At 38.7% G+C, this 24,661-nt stretch overlaps 1 protein-coding gene across 44 annotated transcripts in view; it reads left to right on the top strand.

The window, feature by feature from the left end:
* Positions 1-24,661, top strand: part of ZBTB20 (zinc finger and BTB domain containing 20) — a 500,505-nt gene that overhangs the window by 165,655 nt on the left and 310,189 nt on the right. For 41 of the 44 annotated variants that reach the window (XR_014510328.1, XR_014510329.1, XR_014510330.1 and 38 more), the window contains one exon: positions 6,750-6,826. The exons of the other annotated variants lie outside the window; for them this stretch is intronic. The gene's annotated coding sequence lies outside the window, so the exon portion shown is untranslated. The remainder of the gene's footprint in view (positions 1-6,749; positions 6,827-24,661) is intronic. 44 annotated transcript variants of the gene reach the window in all.

A 24,661-nucleotide genomic window follows, 5' to 3' on the forward strand; every position in this document is an offset into this window, starting at 1 on the left:
CTAAGAGCACATCCCCATTAGCAAATGTAAAATGTGAATTAGATGATGAAGGATATGTCTTCAGCAGTTCCCACTACAGTGTTGCCCAGAGGAGGTAAGGAATGCACCATGATATGAAAATAAATTCCAGGATTGTCTGGTTTCCGGAATAAGGTTGTCTATGCAGACATGTGCGTAAAGAAGATAAAGGCTAGTCATATGAATGGGAAATGTATTATGTGAATTATTTATTCATCCTAATTATTTCTGAGATAGCAACTGCCTCCTTTTTTAATCTGAGCATATCATCAATTAAGCCTGCATCATCACTTTCTCAGACCTGTTTTCAGCTTAGGTGTACTTTTTAAGTTAATAAAATTAAGAGTTATCTTGGGCAGGGCACTCAATTAATGTACTACAATGACATGACACAGGAATGGGTGGGCTCTGGCAACATTCAGAATTAAGGTTCCATCCCTGATTCTCCCCATTGTGCATCATTCACTGCACAGTTGGTTACTGATTACTACTGTTGAATCAAATATTTCCAAAGCATTATGCCTGTCAGGGGTCAAAGTTATGTTAGGAGATGATCTTTTGGGGAAATTTCAGGAGTTGGACACTTTGCTACAACTATACTAGGGTTGACTCCAGGGATGAATGGCAAATTTGGCATTTGCAAGGACTCCAAAACCAACAGAGTCCTCTGGCCTAACAAGTGGTAACACTTCCACTTTGTTATCCAAAGAGTATCCAAAAAGTCCAATGCAACCTAAGAGCATTCTCATTTTGCATATTCTGCCTCTTCTAGGTCAGGGGTCACCACTGAGGGTGCTGTGCTCAAGGGGGACTCAAATTGTAGTGCAACACTGTTTGTGCAAAAGGTGTTTCAACATCTGTGAATGCTATTAGTACATTAAATAGTTTTAGTTGTTTGTTTTTTAATTAATTTTGTCGAGAGGAAGGGCACAACATTTATTTATTGTATTTATATCCCACTGTCCTGCTAAGCAGCTCAGAGAGAGTTCATGTGGTCAACCATTTTAGCAGTGATAGTGGTTAGATACCATTATCATCAGCGGTTGCTTGTCTTCTTTGTCAAATCATAGAGCTGGAAAAGTGGACAAAGTCATGCAGTCTCAGTTTTCTTTTCAATTGCCTTGCAAACTTTCTTCAAAGAAGTAAGTTTCTTCCAAGCAGAACGTTATCACATACCCCCTTGTTAACCAATGCTAGTTTGTATTACTTTCTTGGATGGTAGTCCCTGTAGCGTAGGGGATGCGGGTGGCGCTGTGGGTAAAACTTCAGTGCCTAGGACTTGCCGATCGTATGGTCGGCGGTTCGAATCCCCGCGGTGGGGTGAGCTCCCGTCTTTCGGTCCCAGCTCCTGCCCACCTAGCAGTTCCAAAGCACCCCTAAGTGCAAGTAGATAAATAGGTACCGCTTTATAGCGGGAAGGTAAACAGCGTTTCCATGTGCTGCGCTGGTGCTGGCTCGCCAGAGCAGCTTCGTCACGCTGGCCACGTGACCCGGAAGTGTCTGCGGACAGCGCTGGCTCCCGGCCTCTTAAGTGAGATGAGCGCGCAACCCTAGAGTTGGACACGACTGGCCCGTACGGGCAGGGGTACCTTTACCTTTTAGTCCCTGTAGCAGCATTCTCCAATATGGTGCCCTTCATACGTTTTGGACTATAGGCCCAGACAGCATGGTTTATGGTCAGGGATTATGGGACTTACAGTCTAATGCATCAGGAAGGCATGAAGTTGAGGAAAGTCGCTGTATGGTTTACCCAGCCTTGTCCAACATGTGTCGTTCCATATGTTTTGGAATTATTGCCATACTGGTTGGGGCTACCGTAGGTTGCGCTTCAAAACATCTGGAGATCACTAGGTTGGGAAAGGCTGCTTTCCCTCTATATAAAAAAAATGAACCATGTTTTGTCTCCACATGCTCATCACTTTGAAACATGCAAGTATGTTGAATGGAAGACCAAGACCACTGAGTGAATAATTCAGTGAAAATGAATTCCTGACAGTTTTCTTTAATTTTAAGGAAGTTTTTAGTTAGGATATTGGCGGAGGTGAGGGAGGTGCCCCTTTACTCATTGCTGGCAAATGGTAGATTTTGCTCAAGAACATAAGAAATGTTTTTATGGATCAAACCAAAGCTCCATGTAGTCCAGTTTTCTGCCTCCAGCAATAGCTCAGGTTGCTTATTACAGTATTGAATTTCACAGCTGTCCTCCCTGCTTTTTGAGTTTCCATGAAATATAATTTTCTTCTTTGCATTGTTTTAGTTTTGCCTTTCATCGCCTTGGTTTTTCTTTCATGATTTGTAAAAATGTTCAGTTTGATGAACATTGTACCAGTTTTCAAGAGTGACAATGCATTTCTTCACCTGTTATGTCAATAATGATTAATAATCATTCCCAATTACATATTTCTTTGGTTTTCCAGTAACACTATTAATTTTCATCCTGTCATGACAATTTTCATCTAAATAATTTTATTATTATCTTTATGCACTTCCTTTGTTGGGACTGTGTGAAAGCCTCTGCTGGAATCCAAACAATTTATGTCCGGCACATTTCCTTTATCCACCCAGTTTCTCACTAATGTACAACACCGATCACACTGAAATATTTATTTGTGTTGTAGCAGAACAAATGTAAAGGTGCTGCTATGATTTTATGGTGGAACCCTGTTTATCAACTGGCATTATTATTTTATGCATTGGTGGTAATTTGAGGCACGGGAGACAATACCATTCAGTATGAGAAACGGGGTTGTAAAGATCACGGCATTATGAGAAACAAATCCTAATGCTTTCTATGTTGTGACAACGTGGAGATTATAAGGAAAACTCATGAAATGTATTGAAGCTCTCAGAATTTCCGTTTCATTTCTGCCATACAAAGAATTTATATCTTTAGCAAAAGAATTATTTGGGCAAGGCCTCTCAAAAGCTGCATGCTGTCAACTGTTCCTGTTCTTTGGGAACATAAACAGGATCTAGGGACAGCTTGTGCAAGAAAACAGTTGGAATAGGGAATATTATAGCTTCTCTGCAGCCAACTTGATTATCGTCATCACCCTGTGTACGAGGAAACTGTCAAAGAGGCATTGTGAAGAATCATAGAATCATAGAATTGTAGGATTGCTCGATTCTACCTCATCAACAGCTGTAAGAGTGGCTTAGGATATTTCACAGCCCAAGTCCAGTTCCTTTTATGCAGCCATTAAACTTAAGGTTTCTTGTTACTGTGCTGCATTGCAATGGACTTCCTGAACAGCTCCTTATTGCAATCTTAATATCTTGAAAATCTGATATTGATTTAACTATTGGACACACTTGTGAAAGCAACCATTAAATATACATTATAGTAGTCTTTTATAAGCTGGCACCCTCCAGGTGTTTCCCCCCACACCTCCGCTCAATAATGGCTGGTGCAGGAGGAGGTGTGGTTCAAAATATCTGGTGAGTGGCAGGTTGCTAAAGGCTGCATTATAGCCTCTGTTAATGTCTTCTTGCATTCAGTTCTGAAACTTTAACTGTTACTACACCCTTTTGCATGTTTACTGCTTAAATAATATTTTTTTAAAAAAGACCTCAGTGATGAGAATTTATCTGGGGTAAAAAAACAAACAAAAAATCCTTCATAACATTAAATGAGTAATGTCTGACAGTGGGAACTGGGTTGGTCAATGGAGCAGTGTGTTGCAGAAGATGGTACAGTCTACAAATTAGTACTTAACTGAGCCCAATGCATTTAGCTCTATTTAGCAGTTCTATGTGTCTCACTGCATGTGGGTGTTTTCATCTTTGTTACAGTCATGTGTAAATATCCTACTGAATTATGGGAGAAATTTTAAGAAGTATTAGCTAATGCATGTGATTGAGCTTCATTGAAATTACAAATACAAGAATAGAGCTTTTTATTTATTTAAAAACTCCGTGTCCCACCCTTCAACATTATTCTCTAAGAGTGGCTGGCAATCACCAGCATAATTAAAACAATAAAGTAACATGTCATGAAAACAGCAGAGGTACACTCACTCATCACAAAGAGTACTAAAGCTAAATTTCAGTATTTTTTTTTTATCAATCAATTTTTAGATATCCAGAGCAAGTTTACTTTTTCACTTTTTTGTCCTTCAAAATTACAGCTCTGGCTTATTGTGTAATTGCATCTTCAGAGTCAAATATTTGGAAAAATTTGCAGGTAATAGTCTACAAGAGGCTTTGCCAGCCTGGAACCTCCAAAATCTTGCTGGACTCCACATCATCCCTGATGATTGACCATGCTAGCTGTGGTTGATGAGAGCTGGAATCTAACAAAATCTGAAGGATGTGAAGGCTGGTCTACAGCTTTTGGGGAGAGGTTTCTGACCTTGACAAGTGATCCATGAGGTCTTTCTCTGAACATAAATTGTGTTGATATTTAGTCCTCTGGTGGTTAATTATAAAGTGGAGACAAACCATGGGTCTGGGTTTGGACATAATTTTACACGAACCATGGCTTAGCTCTGGGTAGCATAGCACTAGCAAGGCTGTGGGAGCAGCAGAGCAGCCCTAAATTTGCTGTGAGTACCCACATAATTGTTTGTTTACCCTTAGCCATGGATTGGCTTAGCACTGCATGCAAATTGAGAGTGTGTGACCAAACAATTGATAAATACCATTAGGAAGAAACAAATAAAGAACATGTTTTTATAATGAAAATGGCATAGAATTGTTTAAACAAGCCTTGCATTTTACATTACTGTGGCATGATTTTGCCTATCATGTAATGCCTCCATGGCATTGGGGGGAAATGGCTTCTCTTAGTTTCATTGTTTCCTAATTATTCAAAACTGTGTGCAAATGATACCAAGTTGTTTTTGTTAGGGAATAACTTGGTGAGTACAATATTAATAATTCTAATTTGTAATTCATGAATCACTTTATATATCACTGACCCCAAAGTCGACTGGTTTGGCATTTACTAATGATGCATCTGATGATTTACATACATTTTTCACAGATACTTTTTGGGTGAAGCTTCTTATTATATATGTCCTATAGGGAGCTTTAAGAGCTGATCATGAAATTAACACTATATTCCTAAGCTCCTTTTTAAAAAAATTAAACATGAAAATACTTACAACAAACAATCCCTATATAACCCCCAAGCTTCTTTACTAGTGCCTGTTACATCCTAAGTCAGCAACATAAAAGATACTGTTTTTCCCCCTTTTCCTTTTTCTAGTTGCAACTGCATTGCCAATAATTATTAAACAAAATGCAGGATTGGCATAACAGACTTTCAGTGTGGAAAGTTAGTATACGAAAACCAATTTCAATTCATTCCTATGCCCAGATGCACCAGTTTATATTTCTCTGAAGTCAATATGCACATGATTGCATGCAAGATTTCAGCTTTAAATGCTGTAATTTTTAGATTTCTGTGACTCTGGGTTTGTGGCGATATGTGGTTGACTGTATCAGGGCTGTCTTTGTGTGCTTAAGGAAGCTGTAAATGTACATTGCCCAGCACATACCCACATTTTAGTGCTCCACCAGTAACTTTATTTCTTTTTCTGTAGACCAGAAAATGAATGTACCCATTGGAAACTCTGGACATAAATGTGTAATCTCATGACCACTTCACCAGGAACATTACCAAGCCACCCTGTGTACCCCCACAAGGTTGTGGTTGTATTAGCTCCCTATAATGTCTGGTGGTGATGCTTATGTAGGAAGCATCTTTGTTTATAAATATTTGTAAATATCTTCTGCCATGTTTTGTTGTTGTTGAATTACAGATAGTATGAATCTAGTTAACATATTGTAACATTTTGGACTTTATTTCTTATTTTATATTCTCTCCCTTCTATGTTTTGCTTGGGTTTTTTAATGTATTTTTGTTACAGACATATAAAAACCATGGAATCTTACTATTCCTATATTTATTTTTCTTTTTGTTTATAGCATAATAATCACTGACACTTTTAACACCACCATTCCAGTTGTGCACATTTGAAACTATGTTACCCATTCCTGTGGTTAGAAAACCCCAAACCCTAAAAAGTTGCTGCTTCTTCTCCCATTCTCTTGAAGAACTATCCTGTAATTTTGCATAAAAAGTGAGATTTACAACCAGTTGTTTTGAACAAAAATAGTAGACTATTCAATATATTTTTCATTTCTATGCAACAGTTTAAAATTTAAAGATTCTATTGAGCAACCTTTTAAAAAAATTGGATTGTGGGTGTAATCCACATCAACAATGAAGTCAGCAGCAAATCTATAAAGCTTGAAGATTTTGTTTGTGTTGCCTGACACTATTTAAAAGTGCAAACTCTCTTTTATTATAGTTTCGTCCTAAAATGTCCCTAGTTTTGTTTTGTTTTTTATTGCTCATTCCTCCCACAATCATGGGTATGTAATTTCATCTGTCTTTTTTTAATTGTTATGCCTGATTCTTTTAATAAGTTAGATTGTTGATATAAAGGTGCAGGAGAATTTTTTCTCCCCTTTTTGCCACGCTATTTGGAATCCTTTAATGTAGAGCTGTATTTTTCTGTTCTGAATTGCCTTCTTTATTTCCTTTCTTCATTACAAACTACTCTGGAAAGAGCTTTTCTAACTAAAAAAAGAAGAAGAAAAAGAAGCTATGCTTGACTGATAATGCATTGCTTTGGATGGTGAAACATTATGAAAGTTTAATTTTTAATTAAATCTGAAATAGCAATTATAACTGAAAGAGATTTTAACCTGTTTCTTTTCAGAGTGCCTGAAGTTACATTTTAGATGCTGAAATCATTGCACCTTAAAAACAAAAAAGATTGAGCTGCACTGCATTCTTGTAAGTAAAAGCTTTTTTGGTACCTTTTGTCAGTCTTTCTTTGACACAAAACTGTTAGCATAGTAACTAGACTCAGGGGGCAGCGGTCAGGCTGTCCTTGAATAGGATTTAGGAATATTTTGTATATAAAACACACATTTTTGGAAATCCAAATGGTGCTGGGTTTTTAGTGTGCTTTATGTCAGACCCTAAATTGTTAATCTATTGTGCTGGCTGTTTCAAATTTCATTAGGAATGGTGTAGAGCTTTTTCTCCGTTGACATATATTTTCTGTCATCCTGTCACCAACAATTCTTGCACTTTGGTACAAGGAAGGATAATATAAAGTATCAGAATGGCATCAGAAACAGTATTCTTTCCCCTTTGTGATGTCAAAATAATTTTTTGTCCTGTGCTGTAATGAAAATAAAAAAGAAGAAAGAGCTTCTTGTGATACCACAACAGAATTCAAATGCCTCAAAGACAACTGAAGTTGTATAATTCCTTGTGTGTGCATTGAGGGTACTTATGTGCATCGGTGCCCATCTGATCTATTGTGGCATAAAACAGTCAAAATGGTATTTCTTCCCCCCTTTAATAAGAAAAGAAGCTATTTATAAAAACCCTATTATTCTATAAATGAGGAATAGGCAGACTTCTGGCTTGCAGAATCTTCTTTGTTTTTTTACTATAACTCCAAGGTCTGCCAGCTGGAGCCTGGTGCAAAATAGTGGTTTGGGGTGGAATAATCTTAGAATTAATGAACAGGTTGCCCCTGACCACATTCTCAGCTCAGGGATGTTATCAGGACCAGAACTAAGTGCATAATGCTTTAACACAATTTGTTGATCTCTGGTTTATTGATACTGGATAGCCATTGTTACATTTATTAATCCTGTATGCTTACTTCGTTCTTCACTTGTATCAGTGGTTTATCTGTACACAACTTAGGGAAATAATAATTATAATAAGGAACAATAAGGAAATAATAATAATAATAATGCCTGATTTCCTGCCCCATTTCTTCAAGGAGATCTTTTTGTTGTTGCTTTTGTTAGTTTGGACTGGGGAGTTGGAAATCCTTTCAAATTTTCAGCAGATCATCCAAGAGATCATCTGCAGATCATCCACAGTAGATTCCACTCTACCTTTTGTCCTCCCCTGCTAATAATACATGATCATTTACCACCACATTGAAGAACTATCACAGTGCCTCTCATAATTGTTTTTCACATGATCATGCAGTAATCTACCTTTCTATTGTAAATATACCAGTAGTGTATATCTACATGCACTGTTTTCTATTCATCCCTTATATCAGTGTGGCCCGTGCCTTGCCCTCTTTCCCATTACCATCTAACCTCTTCTCTTGAACTCATATGCTTGACTTTCCTTTTCCTTCCTTCTGGCAGCCCTATGGTTATCTTTGTCAATTCCAGTATATACTCCGGACTGTGGTCCATCATCTCATCTCCAATTACTGATAATTTTCTAACCCATGGATGGGTTGGCTCCACTGTATAAAGCAGTGGTGGGGAATCTTCAGCCCATGGGCTAATTAGGTATTACAAGGATCGTAATTTGACCTATAAGGTCATTTCCCCCAAGCCACACACATCTGCCCCACACCTGGTAAAAATGCAGCTGCAAAGAAACAGTTGGGAACCTTAAAGCAGACTCCTAATTGTTCCTTGGCAAATAGGGCTTGCATTTGGTGCCTTTTGCGTTTGGCACCACATGTAAGCCCTGCTGGGATTGTTTCCATTTGGGAGCTTGTAACCTGCCAAAAAGTGAGATTTGCAAGCACCACTAGCCAGCTGTTCTTTGCCTGCAAGGGTTGATTCCAAACCATGTAGACAGAGGCAGCTGGGTTTGCAGGCATCACCAGTCATCTGTTTGGTGGCACTTGCAAACCCCTGTGCAAAACCCCACGTTGTTCGAAATCAACTGAAAATCACTTGTTTGCTTCGCCAGATTACATCCTTGGCTGATCTCAGATACTTGCCTTTTCTGTACCTTTACCAGCTTGTAGGTGCACAGTACTACGGGTCTCATACATTGGTATGAACCTGCTTAGCAATATAGGAAGCTGTCTCATACCAGCTAGTAATATCGCCCATCCACCAAGTTTGATATTTTCTACAATGACTCATAGTGGTTCTCCAATAGTTTTTCCCATATCTACCTGGATATGCAGGCATTGAACCTGAGACCTTTTACAGTGGTACCTTGTGTTATGGATGCGATCCATTCCGGAGGCTCGTCCGTAATGTGAAAAGCCCTCAACTCGAAGTGCTGTGTCTGCGCAGGCGGGCAGCGCGATTTAGCACTTCTGTGCATGCACAAGTGGCGAAACACAGAAGTAACCCATTCCGGTACTTCCAGGTTGCCGTAGGACGCAAGAAGAAAACACACAACCTGAAGCGGACGTAACATGAGATATGACTGTACATGCAAAACATGTGCTGTACTGGTCAGCTGTTGTCTTTCTCCATGTTATAAAGTTCCAGAGTAGAAATTGGCCCTTGTTTTTGACTGGTATGATCAAACTGACAATTACAGGCAAGTGAGTTGGTCAAATAATAGAATCCATCTTCCAAATTTAAGTTTAAGTATAAACAAAATTGTAGTTTAAAGTAAAAGCTTGTGAAACACTGCAAACCAGCTTGTGTTTCTCATTAAAGATCAAAATGTACAGCTGGATAATGAAACCCAGAAAGTTCTAAGTTCTTCCCAAGTTGCTTTTTTATTGCGCACTGCAAACTGTTATGCTTCAACAGCTATGAGTTTCCTCCTTTAAACATTAATGAATTTGCTTTGGAAGTCAAGGATACCACATACTTACAGGTGCATAACGACCCATCCTATATAGAATGCAAGCCAAGTATTGGGCAAACCATGTCATTTTCTGTCCAGACTTCTCAAGAACTATACCAGAACAAAAACAAACATAAAATAGACCAAAATCTGTTCATTTTTGGCACATAACCCATTTGTGTGCATGCTTGTACATGCTTGTCAAAGGTAGCAACATGTTTTACACTGGAGTGTACTGTCCAGATAGTGAAGCATATGCAAAATTTCTAGTACATTGTTTTTCACTCCCTGCAATCCACCTAAGCTCTTGGAAGAGAGTTGAATATAAATTTATTTAAACAAACATAAAGCTTCTTGCTTTTAAATCCTGAAAAGAATAGAGAAATGGAGGTGCTATTGACAATTGCAGTTATACATGGATTGACATCCTTGAGCCAATTCTCCCAAAATGTAATATTGTCTTTATTAGACAATGAAATAAAATAAAATCTAGTCCTCAAAGCGATATGTTTTTGGAGGGGTTTACTCACTAGGCTGTATCTTATAGAATGTAGATGCTGGGGGGGGGTATAGATGAGGGTGCAGAGGTTAATGCTGGCTGAAGATGGCATGTTTTGATCTAATTAATACAGTGATTGACAGTTTAGTGACAAAAATGTGGATGTACTGCCATTATTAGAGATCAGAACAGCTGACTGGACAGGGTGTGGCAGCAAGGGTCTGACACCACCAGGGTCGGCGGGACTGGTATTGTCTCAGTGGCTTAAATGAAGGGGTGGATAAATCATTATAAAATAATCATTGGAAAATATAGTTAATACATCAGAAGAAATGAATAATATTCAAAATGGCCTTGATAGAATGAAAGACTGGGCCAGGACTAACAAAATGTAGTTCAGCAGAGTCAAAAGTAAAATTATGCATGAGATAGCAAATGCACAAGATAGAATGTGTGTTAGTAGTATGATAACAGCTACAAAAAGGCTAATATGATTTTGGCTACATTGAATCATGCTACTTCAAAATCATAGGCAGTAGTAGTTCCACTTTGTTCTGTGGTAGTCAGACTTCATATGGAGTACTGTGTCCAGTTCTGAGCATTACGCTAGAACAGGAATGAGTTCAGAGGGAGACAACATATATAGAGGTATGGGGGGGGAAGTGTATGAGGAAACATGGAAGGACCTGGGTATTCTTAAGTTGAAGAAGAGAAAGAATGAGGAGAAACATGACAACACTCTTCAAATCCCTGGATGATGTCACACAGGAATAGACGTAATGGTCTTAAGTTACAGGAGGATATATTTTGGTTCAACATTAGCTGAAATGTCTTTTTTATTTATTTAAACAATTTGTATACTTCTTAAATCACAGTAATATCTAAACTATGACAGAAGATTAAAACTGAGTTTAAATTTAATCAAGACTATAAAATCAGAATAAAGCAAGTCTTCAGTAAGCACCTGATATTCAACAGGGAGGGACCCCGTCTGACTTAAACTGGAAGGGAGTTCCAAAAATTGGGACCCTAATAAGGAACAAATGTCTCCTTTTGAAGTTGAACCACACACTTGAGGTTTGACATTACGAGCAGTTCAGCAATGGAATCAGTTACTTTGAAGGTTCTCCTTCAATGGAGATCTTGAAGGAAATGTGGGACAACCATTCTTTGGAGATGTACTAGCTGTGGTTTTCCTACATCAAACACATGGTTGAACTAGATGGCCTTCAAAGGCCCACTCCAACTTTGTGATTCCATGACATCAGTAAGGGACCCTAAGGAAGAGGAGGGAGAAATGAAGCAGAGCAGTTTGGGCTTGGGAGACAAGGATGACAACAAATGGCATGTAACTGCGTGGAGATGCAATGCAAGCTTCTCTGTTCAAGGTCATTTGGGGCCATCCCCCATTGGACCCGTCATGCTTTGAGAATGGAACAATGAAATGTAATTGCATAAGAATGTACAGAGCCAGTGATGAAACTAAATAAGAAAATGTATGTCTTAGCCACAGGGAGAGAAGGCTGCTTTGAAGTTTTTCCTTTATTTCTAACTGAAATTCATTATGAGCAGATGTTAAAATTTCTGTCTTGGCATCTGGTGATCCCATTACATGGTAGTTCTTATGTAAGTAGAGGAAAGCTTGTTAATTTTTTTAAAAAAATAATTTGTAAGAACTTTTATTTTTATTAAAGCTGGAGCATTATATCTTATTGAGAAAATATGGGGCAAATTGTCAGCTCGGGCAAATCAACTAAGGTCTACTGATCTTCATGGACTATTGTCTGGCTGAGTTAACTCCTCTCCTTCATTCTGGGTATTATGCAGCACCAGATGTCCTAGGTGATTAACAGGTCAGTAGCTGAAGAATTTAAAAGAATGCTATTAAGAAAAAGCTATTTAGTATGAACACTACTGATAGTGACATCTATGCACTAAGGGGAGCTGCTGCTACTCCTGTCATTGCAATTACGTATTTGCCTCTTGGATTTCTTGTGTACTGCTAATGAAAAATGCCTGTGTTTGGCTATACTTTACAATATGAAATAATGTTAACTAAAATTTGATGAAAGAAAATCTTAAAACATAAGCCAATAAATCAAAGACTGCATTTTATTATTGGTTTTTTTCCTCCCAAGGATATATCATGGGACTTAACTATGAGATCAAGGAGAGTGCTTTTTCACAGTATTAGTTTAAGATTTGAAATATTTTTGCCTGATTTTTATAAGTTACAGGACAGATTCTGAAACTAAAGGGGTTGGAGACCTGTATCTGATTTGGACTCTGATTGCATTCTGGTCTTTGTCAACCTATCGACTTGTTCTGCTTTGTAAATCCATAAACATTTAACATGGATAATCACAATGAATAAGCAAGTTTATAAACATTTGTAACTCATTATTTGTAAATTTGGATGAAACAAGATTATAGAGAACAAAACTCATTTTGTCTGTCCATTGTGTTTGCTGATATTGTATGGAGGACAGTATGCATTTTTGTCCATTCAGTCACGCTTGGAAGCATTAGAAAACAAACTTCTAGAACTCATGTCAATGTAACATGGAATACAAACATCCTAGATTATTTTTAGGCATACCAAACATCATAATGTCAATTTCCAAAGGACCTGTCTTTCACAATGATGCTTTGAAGAGAAAGAAGTACCTCCAACCTTCAAGCTTCACACTGAAGGTATCTAATATATCAGGGGCAGATAATAATCATAAAGGTAAAGGTAAAGGTACCCCTGCCCATACGGGCCAGTCTTGACAGACTCTAGGGTTGTGCGCCCATCTCACTCAAAGAGGCCAAGGGCCAGCGCTGTCCGAAGACACTTCTGGGTCACGTGGCCAGCATGACATCACTGCTCTGGCGAGCCAGAGCCGCACACGGAAACGCCGTTTACCTTCCCGCTAGTAAGCGGTCCCTATTTATCTACTTGCACCAGGGAGTGCTTTCGAACTGCTAGGTTGGCAGGCACTGGGACCGAACAGCGGGAGCGCACCCCGCCGCGGGGATTCGAACCGCCGACCTTTCGATCGGCAAGCCCTAGGCACTGAGGCTTTAACCCACAGCGCCACCCGCGTCCCCATAATAATCATAATTGTACCCAAACCCATCTGACTGGGTTGCCCCTGCCACTCTTGGCAGCTTCCAACAGATATAAAAACATAATAAAACATCAAATATAAAGAACTTCCCTATGCCTTCAGAAGTCTTCTAAAAGTTGTACTGTTATTTATCTCCTTAACATCTGATGGGAGGGCGTTCCACAGGGCAGGCACCACTACCAAGAACTGATAGATGATGGAAGATAGATAGATAGATAGATAGATAGATAGATAGATGATAGATAGATAGATAGATAGATAGATAGATAGATAGATAGATAGATATGTTCTGGGAAGACACTTCCAGGGCTGACATTAAATGCTGCCCCACTCGTTAAGGTGGCTTTTTGGGAAGAGGACAAGGCAGCTGGATCCTACAGCGGGCTCATCCATCTAAAAAAGTTTTTCTTCTGCCCACAGAAGAACACCTATCAGCTGACTCTTGCTTGGGCCTTGATCCTGGTCATGCTAAGATTAGCCAAATACTTCCGGGTAGAAGAGGCTTCAGTTTCCAGGAAAGCCAGCTCCTTTGAAATGCATAGAGAGAAAGCACTGGGGTGGAGGGGAGGAGGCAACACTGGCTCATCCAGTGGCCTTAAATCACTAAAAATATTATCACCTCGGAGGCTTCCTTTGTAGTGATGTTTAGTTCTGCTAAATCAGGATCAGCCAGATATTACAACTAAAACCAATTTAACATTTGCAGGAAACTAGCATAGACCAATATCACAGTACAGAACTAGATATAACAAACTCAGGACATGTACACACATATTCATTCGCATGTTCATTCATAAATCCATTCTACCCTGTTCCCACATTAATCTATGATTTTATTTTTTTAAGATCCATATGGAACTACAGATACAAATACATATTTTTTCTCAGTACTGTATATGCATTTCAAAACACATTTTATCCTAAAACATTATGTCGCAGGGGAAGGCGTTATTGTTGCAAATGTTGCTACTCTTTTGAGCCAATTATACGATCGCAAAATTCAGAGAAGTGCAAAATCGGAAGGATCGGTCAGTGTGTTAGTCCAGGAGGTGCAAATTCAGTCAGGGCCCTTAAAATTTAGATTGAATTAATTTATTCTCCATTCCTATCCAGTAAGTGAAACTCAAATGTAGGATTGCACTGTGAATGTCCTCCAGCATAGTGTGGCAGTATAGTTGCTGAAGTTGTACTGCTTTCATCACCTTATAATTTAGATTCTGTGCCCTGAGTTACTTCAAGAGCAGTTTCTTGTTGACATGTCACAAATGGTTCTTTCAAGTTGATGAGATGTACATATTTTATTGTTTCTAAGGCACAGAGATCACAAGTGTGAAATGAAATATTGCAGGAGGCATAAAAGTGAAGAGATGACGGTGGAATTTGCATTGGCTTCACTTCAGCACAGATGGTGAAAAACTTGAAGCTACTTTTGGGTCCTGAGACCTTGCTCCTTAGGCTAATAAATAAAGGAAGAAATGGGGGAAATTAATTCCACTGAGATCTAATGATTCATACTCCTTAAAAATATGAGCCATGGGAAATCTGCCTGAGTTTCACTGTGTTCTTGTATGCTTTGAGATATTTATTCAGTACAGTAGCATTTCTAATCAACAGTTAATCAGTTAATCAAAGCTTAATAATAAGAAATGCACTCTAAGTGCAGCATAGGCGTTCCATGTTTACTGTAAGCTAGAGTGCAAGACTCATCGTAACTTTATCACAATGTAATGTGCCAAATAGTATTTAAGTCTAAAATGTTTCACTAAGAAACATTGTGAGGTCCAGGAGGTATCTGAATCTGGGACTGGAGAGTTTGTGCTCAAGCTCAAGGTTGTTTTGGGTCAGGGGGTGAAACAAGAAGTTAGGAGTCTGAAACACAGGAAACAGAAGATGCTTATTTATTGACAAGACCAAGAAGAAGGCCAGATCCCTAATATTTATTTATACTAAACCTGACCAAGACTTCATCCTGCTTGTCATTTTCAAATGGCAGTGTTGCACACCCATTCTCTTCTACATCTGAAGAACATGCCAAACCCCAGGGGCTCCTGACAAGACATTTAATGGACAAAGAAGCAATACCCAGTTATCTGTGCCCAGTCATTCAAATGATAAGGCTCTGAGTTGTTTTTTCATGCTCACAGTATGTATGTACTAGGTTGAAGGCCTCTACAAGGAAAACAGCAGTATCTTCAACTTGAGTAAATGCACAGAGTATGTAAAGCCAAGCAAGTATTTGTGGGCTTTGCATTAGAATTAACAGAGACAGGGAATTAGACTTTGCTTCATTGTACCTTGTAGCTGGAATATTATTATTTTTTTATGTTAAACTTTCCAGTTCAGTACCTTAAGCTGTATTATAAGAAGAGGATATGGTACTATCTGGCAAATATAGCAGCTTAATTCATAAGTTCTATGTCTTATCTAACTATTAGAAAAGGGCAAATATGAACAGAACCAGAATTAACTTGGATCATTTGAGGACACATTTTACTGTGGCACTGAAGAGGAAACTTTTCTCCTCAAAATTAGGGCTAATTTTGGCCTGGTGTAGAATGGTGAAGAAGCTCACTTGAGCTCACTGGAGAAAGTGGTGCTTTATGCAGAGGTCTCTGGAAGACAAGGCCAGTTCTCCTGCTGAAAAAGTGGCAGCTGTTGTGTTAGAACAGTTAGGCTCCTTTTAAAAAGAGATGGAACAGAGTGGGTGGTTATGTCATATTTCCTTATACAACAGCACACAGGTGAAATGTCATCAAAAACTAACAAAGCAGTCTCAGAATGTTGTGTTCCAGGTGGTGGTCTCCACCAGATGGGGTTCTAGCCTGAACAGGGTGTGTTACAAGTTTGAGTTCCAGCAAGTCAAAATTTAGGTTCTAGAGTGAGTAAGGCAACATCAAACAAAGCAAGATTCAAGTTCCAATAACCAAAAGTCAAGCAAAGCAGCAGTCAGGTTCCAGTAAGGCAAAGTCCAAGAAAATTGGACAACATCCTGTCAGACTGGAGAGTATGAACAGGGTGAAATGTTGTTTCAGTGACAAGCAAACTGAGCTTTCAATAGAGCTGCATCTCTATCTTTGTGGCTAGCTACACCTCCAGTGATGAAAGCATTTTCAGTAGAAGCGGGTTTAGCCTCATTCAAAGGCAATTGGCTTCAAAGGGCAGAGGAGGCACTGGCTTCTCACCTGGAGTCCAAGGTAGCAATGTAGCTTCCTCAGGTTGGAGCGGTGCTGTCAAATTAGCCTCTCACGTGCTGGTGTTTTCAGGGCATGGGGAACTGATTCTCGGAACTGATTCTGAGAGGAAGTTCCTCCTCTGTTCAGACTTCTGAATCCATGGCCTTGTCCCCTGAAGAGGAGGAGTTGAATCTGGAGAATATGACACAAAATCAAAGTAGTGATGCACATTTTGGTCTAGGCATTCAAACGAAAAAGCATACAGTGGAAACAGGTAGATTTTTATTTTTATTTTAAAGAAAGCACTTAATATTCAAGATCTGTAAAAATGTCTTCACAGCCATAGACTTTGCATAGTGAAACAGGATGCTTAACTCACTGCCTGCTTTTCACTGAAAATCAGCATGATTTTGGGTGTCCTTGTGCAGCTCATGCCTCTTAAAAGCATTCCTTCACAAATCAGCCACCGTGGTAGGTTAATAGTGATTGATTTAGGAAATTATTTTTAATCTGGTATGATAATTTCTAAAGATAACTTTTGATTGATTTGATATATTTCATGAAATATGCAGAATAATTATTCTTTGGCAAATTACAAGAGTCACCTCACCTGCAGCCATCTTTGTCTTTATGCTGCTGTGTTGCCCTTTTACATGATTTCTCTTGAGCACAATCATTTCCTTGTTTATTTCAGAGCCTTTTCCAAGTTTATCTTACCTTAAATATAGTTTCCGTCTGGCTACTCCATATGATGGGATTCTGTTGAAACCTTTATTCATGTATTACCCTCACATTTTCCTTCGTGCTTCCCAAAACTGCAATCGGTTTTCACTGCAATTTATTGTGCAAAAATAGGAAGAACATAAGAAATCACATTATATCCGGTCAAGATATTCCTCGGACTTGCAAGAGAGGTTTTTTTAAAAAAAGTTTTCTTTGGCTAAGTTCAAAGCAAGAGAAAGAACAATCAAGTAGTAGGTTCTTTGCATGGAGAAGATGGAGAAATGCTATTGGGTGACAGAGAAAAGGCAGATCTGCTCAATACCTACTTTGATTCTGTCTTCACCCAAAGGAAAGCAATTCCAAATTTGGTGATAATGTAATAAAGGGGGCTGAGGAAAAGAGGTGGTAAGGGAACACCTAGCTACTTTAAATGAATCTACAAATCTCCAGGGCCCGAGGAGATGCATCCAAGGGTACTAAAAGAGCTTGCAGATTTAATCTCAGAGCCTCTGTCTAGAATATTTGAGAATTATTGGATAACACGTGAGGTCCCTATGGATTGGAAGTGTTGCCTCCATTTTGAAAAGAGATTAAGAGTGGGACAGAAGATTGAAAACCAAAGACACTGTTAAAAATAACCTTTGCTAGTATGTGTACCCAGTATTTAAAAGGTGGAGGTTGGGGGAGGAAAGGGGAGAAGAGGAAAGATGTTACTTATGAATCAGTACAACTGTGCTTTGTTCTCCATGAGTGTTTTAATAGAGCAAGTGTAATATAAGGATCAGATGGGCTCATGGGAATGAAACAAAAGGTTTTTGTAAAATTAAAGCAGAAAATAATTATAGCTCTGGGTGAAAAATGAGTACACTCCTGCAGCTTTTAGAAGAGACCAGCTCAATTTGTAGAAGAGAGACAGAACGCAGGTGCATGTGTTGTATGTGTGTTAATCAGCTGATGCTTATTTTAAGCACCTTCAAGGATAATGTACCCACACATCATTGACTTAAGGTAAAATTTAAAGAATTATTTTTTAAAATCAGTTAACAAAAACAAAAAAAGTATAGCACATCACTGGATTGAATGAGATAGAAGTGATACATTGAATGATTACATTAGAATAGTCCCACTAAAGTCATCCTGTTTTCAAAGTAAACGCAGAAATTTTGACAAAAATCACAAAAACGCTCAGAATCCAAAGGCGTACAAAATGTTCCCAAGCATATGCTTTCTAATCATGTTATTGTGTCAGATTGGTTGATAGGATCCTTCATTTTTTGATCTGCAGTGCAATCTTAGGCATGTTAGCTTTGTAATAAACCCCAGTAAATACAGTGGGACTTACAATTATGTATTTGTAATGTTAGAAACATAGGATCACACAGTCAAGAAAACCAAAATGCAAGTTCAGTACCGAAGGGCCTATGACAGCCCACTTTGAAAGAAACATCCAGTGTGACCGTAGTCTTTGCCTAGTTCTTCTTTTCTTCTTCTTCGGTGATCACTCATAACCGAGTAAGATTGTCTTCCATGAATATGGTCAAAACGGTGTGTCCATAGGTGACTGTGAAGGCCAATTATGGATTCACACATCCTTCTACAGTGGGGACATAGGTTTCTGAGTTGATCACAGTGAGGATTTGCCAAACATGCCTTCCTCTTAGCTTGTTTCTCCCTTTCGTCCTGAGTTCGTACTTCTTCAAAGTCCATGACACCTTTGGTAGAGGCTATTGGGGCTAAGTTACCTGAGAGAATGAATTATCCCATATAAACCATTTCATTTGCTCAGTTTAAAGAAGGCAAAAGTAACGATATGACAAGAAGAGACTACAGTACCTCCCTTGCTACAGTCACATTGAGGTTTGTGGTGAAATGCAAACTGCAGTATACAATAGTGGCAAATAACCCATTTGTTATGAACAGAAAGATGCCGTGGGCTGGGGGGGGGGGATCTGCAAAGAATTCTGCGTTAGCCAAAGGTACATTTTAACCCCTTATTCTGATTCATTATAGTAGAACTCCATCTGGTGCTATAGGAATAGTAAGCCTGTATCTTATGTGCTGGCCCAATTGCATGAGATGTCTCTGTATTGGCACTTTCCAAGAACATGGCATCGAGTGAATACTTACGCATGGGGATGGGGGGAAGAGGTGTATGTATATATATTATATGGGGCCTTCAACAAGGAGGTTCCATTTTGTCTTGGAGCACACAACTACATATTTAATTAGTCAATTTAGAGGGAAGATTTCATAATACCCACCACTAATTTTTCTCTTTCCTCAAGGCTTGCCTAAAATGGAAAAATAATAATCTTGTAAGCAAGATAATTTTGGGCACCCAGAATATGTGAGACTATCCGACTTGGAGGGACTGATATCTTGGGTTGCGAATTCTGCCAGAATGTGGAGGCTGATATCATACTGAAGCTTTGAGCTCCATTTGGTGCCTTTTACTTCTGTCTTGTTTCTATCTGTGCAGGGGATGTGAAAACTAGATCTGTCCTGTTTCCACAGCAGGGTTTTGGTTTATTTTGTTTTTCATAGCATTTTATTCCATGGCCCAACTCCAGAGGAGAGCGTATTGCAAAGATGGATTTGAATGTCAGATTTAACAAAATGACTTGTGTATGAGACAACCTTTACTGCTCTAAAATTTAATAGCTGATTAATTAAGGGTACAGTGAAATTATTATTAATAATAATATTTTGGCTGATGTATTTTTCTCCTTAGATGAGTTGAGTAAATCTCAGTATTAAAGCACCTAGGCTCTCTGTAGCTTGGTTAGGTTTATAGAAAACTCTTGTTTTATGTTAGTAACGTCCAGATAGCATCTTATTTGACTCTAGTCATACTTTTGAAGAGCAACCGTTTGCCACAATCATTATCAGATACTCGCTCTTTCTGTGGTTTTTCGAAATACTTTGGTCCTTGTGCTGCTGGACAAATAAAACACTAGTTCCCTTCAAAAGAGTGACAAAAGTCTTGTGAACTCCTAGGACACTTCTTTTATTTTTGTTCAGAGAAGAAATAAGGAAAATGCACAGTACTTCCCCCTTCATCTAGAAACTGATAGTGACCTTCAGTGACATAGTTGCAGCTGCCTAGGATACTGGAACAGGATACAAAAAATGTCCAAAAGTTCAAGCATATGCAAGAATGCATGAGGCTGATTATCTCCCCAAAAGTGAAAATGTGTACTACAGTAGAATGCATAATTGAGCCAGATCAATACTAAAATAGAAACTTATTATGAAATGTATTTTTTTTTGTCTTGTTCGGTGTACTCATTTCTAATTCCTAAAAGTAAAATTCCACCACTTTGAAATTTATTATGCAAAAAATTACGTGGGCTGCGAAAATAAAATGGAAAGTTAAACAGCACGATGAAATTTAACATGGTTGTTTTAATATATCTATCACAGATAAAGATCATTGCAAAAATGATGACAAACAGACACGTATTACTTTTTATAGATAGTATGATGAATCTCAAATCAATCTTTATTAAATATATCACTTATTAATTTGCAGTGAAACTGGGTAGGGAGTAAAAATCACAACGTTTGTAAGTTTATGATCTGTTCCCTCACAAGGGGGGGTCAGATGGAATAATTTTTAAATCACAAGCATGTCCCCATGAAATATCATGCCATCTCAGTAAAGGAATGCTTGATATCCCACCCCACCCCCTCAAACTTTGGAGTAATACATACTCTAGCTACTAATAACAAAACAATACGAGCGTCTCATGCTGCATGACATGAGTATCCCTTAAGGGAAGAGTATTGAATAAGTAGATAAACAGTACCAGTTGAATTTTGCTACCTCCACTAATGGATATTGATCTATTAACCTCCTTCCAAAATAGGAACCAGTGCAACATATGGAAAAATAGCCTTTTCCGCACAGCTTCTCCAACATACTGCTTCATTACTGGAAACAATGTGTTGGATTCTGACTGGAGACAGAGACCATCTGTGGGATATTTTGTAGACATTTTCCATGTGATAAACACATATGGACGAGAAATAGACCCGTTCCATATATCTATCTCTTGTTGTTTCATCAAAATTGATTTTCTGAAGCTCCTCTTTGTGTATAACAGGCTGATCCTATGCACATTTGTGAAAAAGTAAGTTCCACACAGTTCAATGAGAGATGTACTCTCAGCTTAGCTCTTTGATTTTAGTATCAGCAGCCCTATAATTTATAAAGGATGATCAGTTGTGGTAAGAACTTTCATTAAATATCTCAAATTTGAACTTACTAAAAAGAGAAGTGCTTACATCATTGTGATTGGCACAGAGATATTAAATACCCAAGAAAAATACCCAAGAAGAAAAAGATGATAATGTTGAACAATCTGTGCAGTAAAGAAACACATGTCTGCTTGCTGGATAATTCCTTGAAGGATAGTGGCAGGAAAATATTTGGCCCCACTTCGGATAGCCCCATTATGTGTATAGGTGCTAATGTTTCCTTATCAACTATTTCACTGACTTTCATTTGGCTGTATTCTTAGCCTTTTCATTTTGATGTAAATGACTTTTATTGACTTTCTCGTTGCATGCTGTATCATTCTGTTCTTACAATACAGTTGAACAACAACCAATCAAAGCCCTTCCATTTTTTTTACTATTATAAAGAAATCTGTTGACTGTCAAAAGCAGTTAAAGAATACTGTATTGAAGGAATACCTCCGCTCATTGTCATAAAATCTAAATTTCACCCAAGCCCACCAAAAGTGGAATTTGGAGAATGTTCCGATTCTTTTTGTTTCCCTGAATTCAGAGGAGTAGCCAACAGTATTTCCATGAAGCCCGAAACAGTGTCAGCCAGCCATGCTGCACCATCTTCCTGTCTGCCCCTGAGACTCTCTGAATGTAAGAATCGCTTGGGAAATGAAACCCTTGTGTACTGGTGTCACTGAAGTCAGGGAAGAGCAGTGAGGAATATGGAGGGGGGCAGAAACTGAGCACTAAGGGCGCAAAGGAAAGGTGTGGGTGGGTGGTTGTGAGTGAAGAACTGTGACATGGAAGTGTGGTGAAACCTGTGATATTACAGAGTGAGGGAGAAGTACAGAGTACTATGAGATTAAAGAAAACCAAGCAATGGATTGCAGAGAGAAGGAGTGGGAAAACAGAAAGGGTGGGTAATCAGTGATGGGTTTCTTGTGGGTTAACTTGTAGTGGTGCAGTTAGAGATAAAGCGTGTGTTGTGGGTGAAGAGAGAATAAGCGCTGTGGGGCAGAGAGAGAAGCAGGGAGGATTAACAAAGAGATTCAGAGATGCATGTAGCCTTGGAGAGGGGTGTGTTCTGCAGAAGCTAGAGAAAAGGGGATTAACAGAATTGACTAAAAAGTCAGTGCTGATTAAAACTGTAACAAAAGATTTTTTTTGCAATTAACATAGTGAATTGATGCTTTTAAGTTTAAAAAAAATGTAGAAGTCACCCTCACAGTTGATCATTCCTGGTGTAGATATAAGCCCATCATTATTAATGGTGTTAAAGATGGTTCTGGTTCTAGCCCATCAGAATTCTTGCAGCAGCAGCAGCAGCTTCTATATTACCAATTTTAGTCTTCAGCAAGGCAACATTATCTTTGCCAGATGCAAACTTCATAGATATGAGCATGGTTGCATTGGCAGACTTTTTTTTTGGATACCAGAGCATAAATGGTTGATTCCAAAAACAAATCAGAAATTCAGCAGAAGTTTATAGAGTACAGATGAGTTGCTAACTATATTAGCAACATTGTAACAAGGCTGGTTATGAATTAAATATTTCCACTTGTAAGTAATTGAGACAGCAGTATGGAATATGAGTTAACTAGGCATAGCTTCTGGCATTCATATGCTTGTTTTCTCCATGGACTTCAGGAGCAGGGTGGGGTTTATAGTGAGCTCCTGATACCCAAAGTTGAATCTGCAATCTGCTCCAAGGTAAAGGTTCCTTAATGTATTTGTGGTAAATACAAATTCTTCATGATACTGAGAATCCCATCATATCCTCCCTTTTGCTACTTCCTACATCCCATAGCACTTCCTGTGCAGGAGAGAGTGACAGAGAGGGTCTGGTCCTTGTTATTTAAACCACACTTCTTTGTGAGCTAGTGTGGTGTAGTGGTTAAGAGCAGTAGTCTTGCAATCTGGGGAACCGGGTTCGTGTCCCCGCTCCTCCACATGCAGCTGCTGGGTGACCTTGGGCCAGTCACACTTCCCTGAAGTCTCTCAGCCTCACTCACCTCACAGAGTGTTTGTTGTGGGGGAGGAAGGGAAAGGAGAATGTTAGCCGCTTTGAGACTCCTTAAAGGGAGTGAAAGGCAGGATATCAAATCCAAACTCTTCTTTGCAAGCCTTTCTAGGGCCTGGTATGTGACAGTACACATAGGCAAGGACTTAACGATTCTCAAGCAGACCTTAGGCCCTTTTCTGGCCCTGTTTTCAGAGTCTCTCAGACTCAGGTAAATCCAAATCCTAATAAACCTCCAGGCCCCCAATTTTAGCACAAAAATCTGATGATACTTTAATGACAATGATTACTACTACTACTAGTAGTAGTATTACTAGTAATCTGATTTTTATACTTTTGTCATATAGTGCAGTTTACAAAATTACATGCATTAATGAAAAACAGATTTAAATTGAAATAAAACATACAACAGATGGACATTCTCAATTATAGCTGGCCAAAACAAATCAGCCACCCTCAAAAGACATACGTCTGCAGCTGACACCAAATCACATACAGTGATGGTAACGAATGTAAAAATAAGGGAAGGGATACTTGGGGGGGAGGGAGTGTGATCAACAACACTTTATAATTTACCCCAGTGAGAAAGTGTTGTTAATCACAGAGATGTGTCAGTAAACAGAGATATTTACCTGTATCAACAGGTTCTGTGGTACATGAAGGTACTGCAATATTATAATGTACAGAAATGATTTTCAAATTGAATTCCAGTGGTTCCATGAAAAACAGCTTGTTCACGATTACCAACCTTCCTTTACAAAGTGCAAACACCAAAAGTCTTTGACATACTCAGATCCATGGTTAGTTATACAATGAGATGATGAGGCCCAAAAGATCTTGATATTGCTCCAAGGCACTGTGTGCAAACAGGACTGTAAACAACGTGAGGCCAGAAGGTGCACTATGATATACATGTACAGGAAAAAACAGTGTCCATATGGAAGAGTGATTAAAAGGGGTAACTTCATTATAAATGAGTAAAAGCTTCTGCACTAAAAATGAATAAAAAACACAGGGTATGGTCTTAAGGCACATGAGGCTACCACATTGTTGAAGCTAAGCAGGTCTTGGTTTTGAACAGTGCCTGAATGGAATTGCCTAGAAACCATATTTTCATCATCTTGGGTTCCATGACTGAAAAAGACAGGACATTTAATATATTTTATTTTTCTCTCTTTAAAAGCAGCTCAATTTAGTTATGAGTTTATTGTGTGTGCTTCATAGAATAAATACAGTGGTACCTCGGGTTACAAACACCTCAGGTTGCAAACACTTATG

The sequence above is a fragment of the Podarcis tiliguerta genome, assembly GCF_965153285.1.
Source record: "Podarcis tiliguerta genome assembly, chromosome: 4".
NCBI classification, from domain to species: domain Eukaryota; kingdom Metazoa; phylum Chordata; class Lepidosauria; order Squamata; family Lacertidae; genus Podarcis; species Podarcis tiliguerta.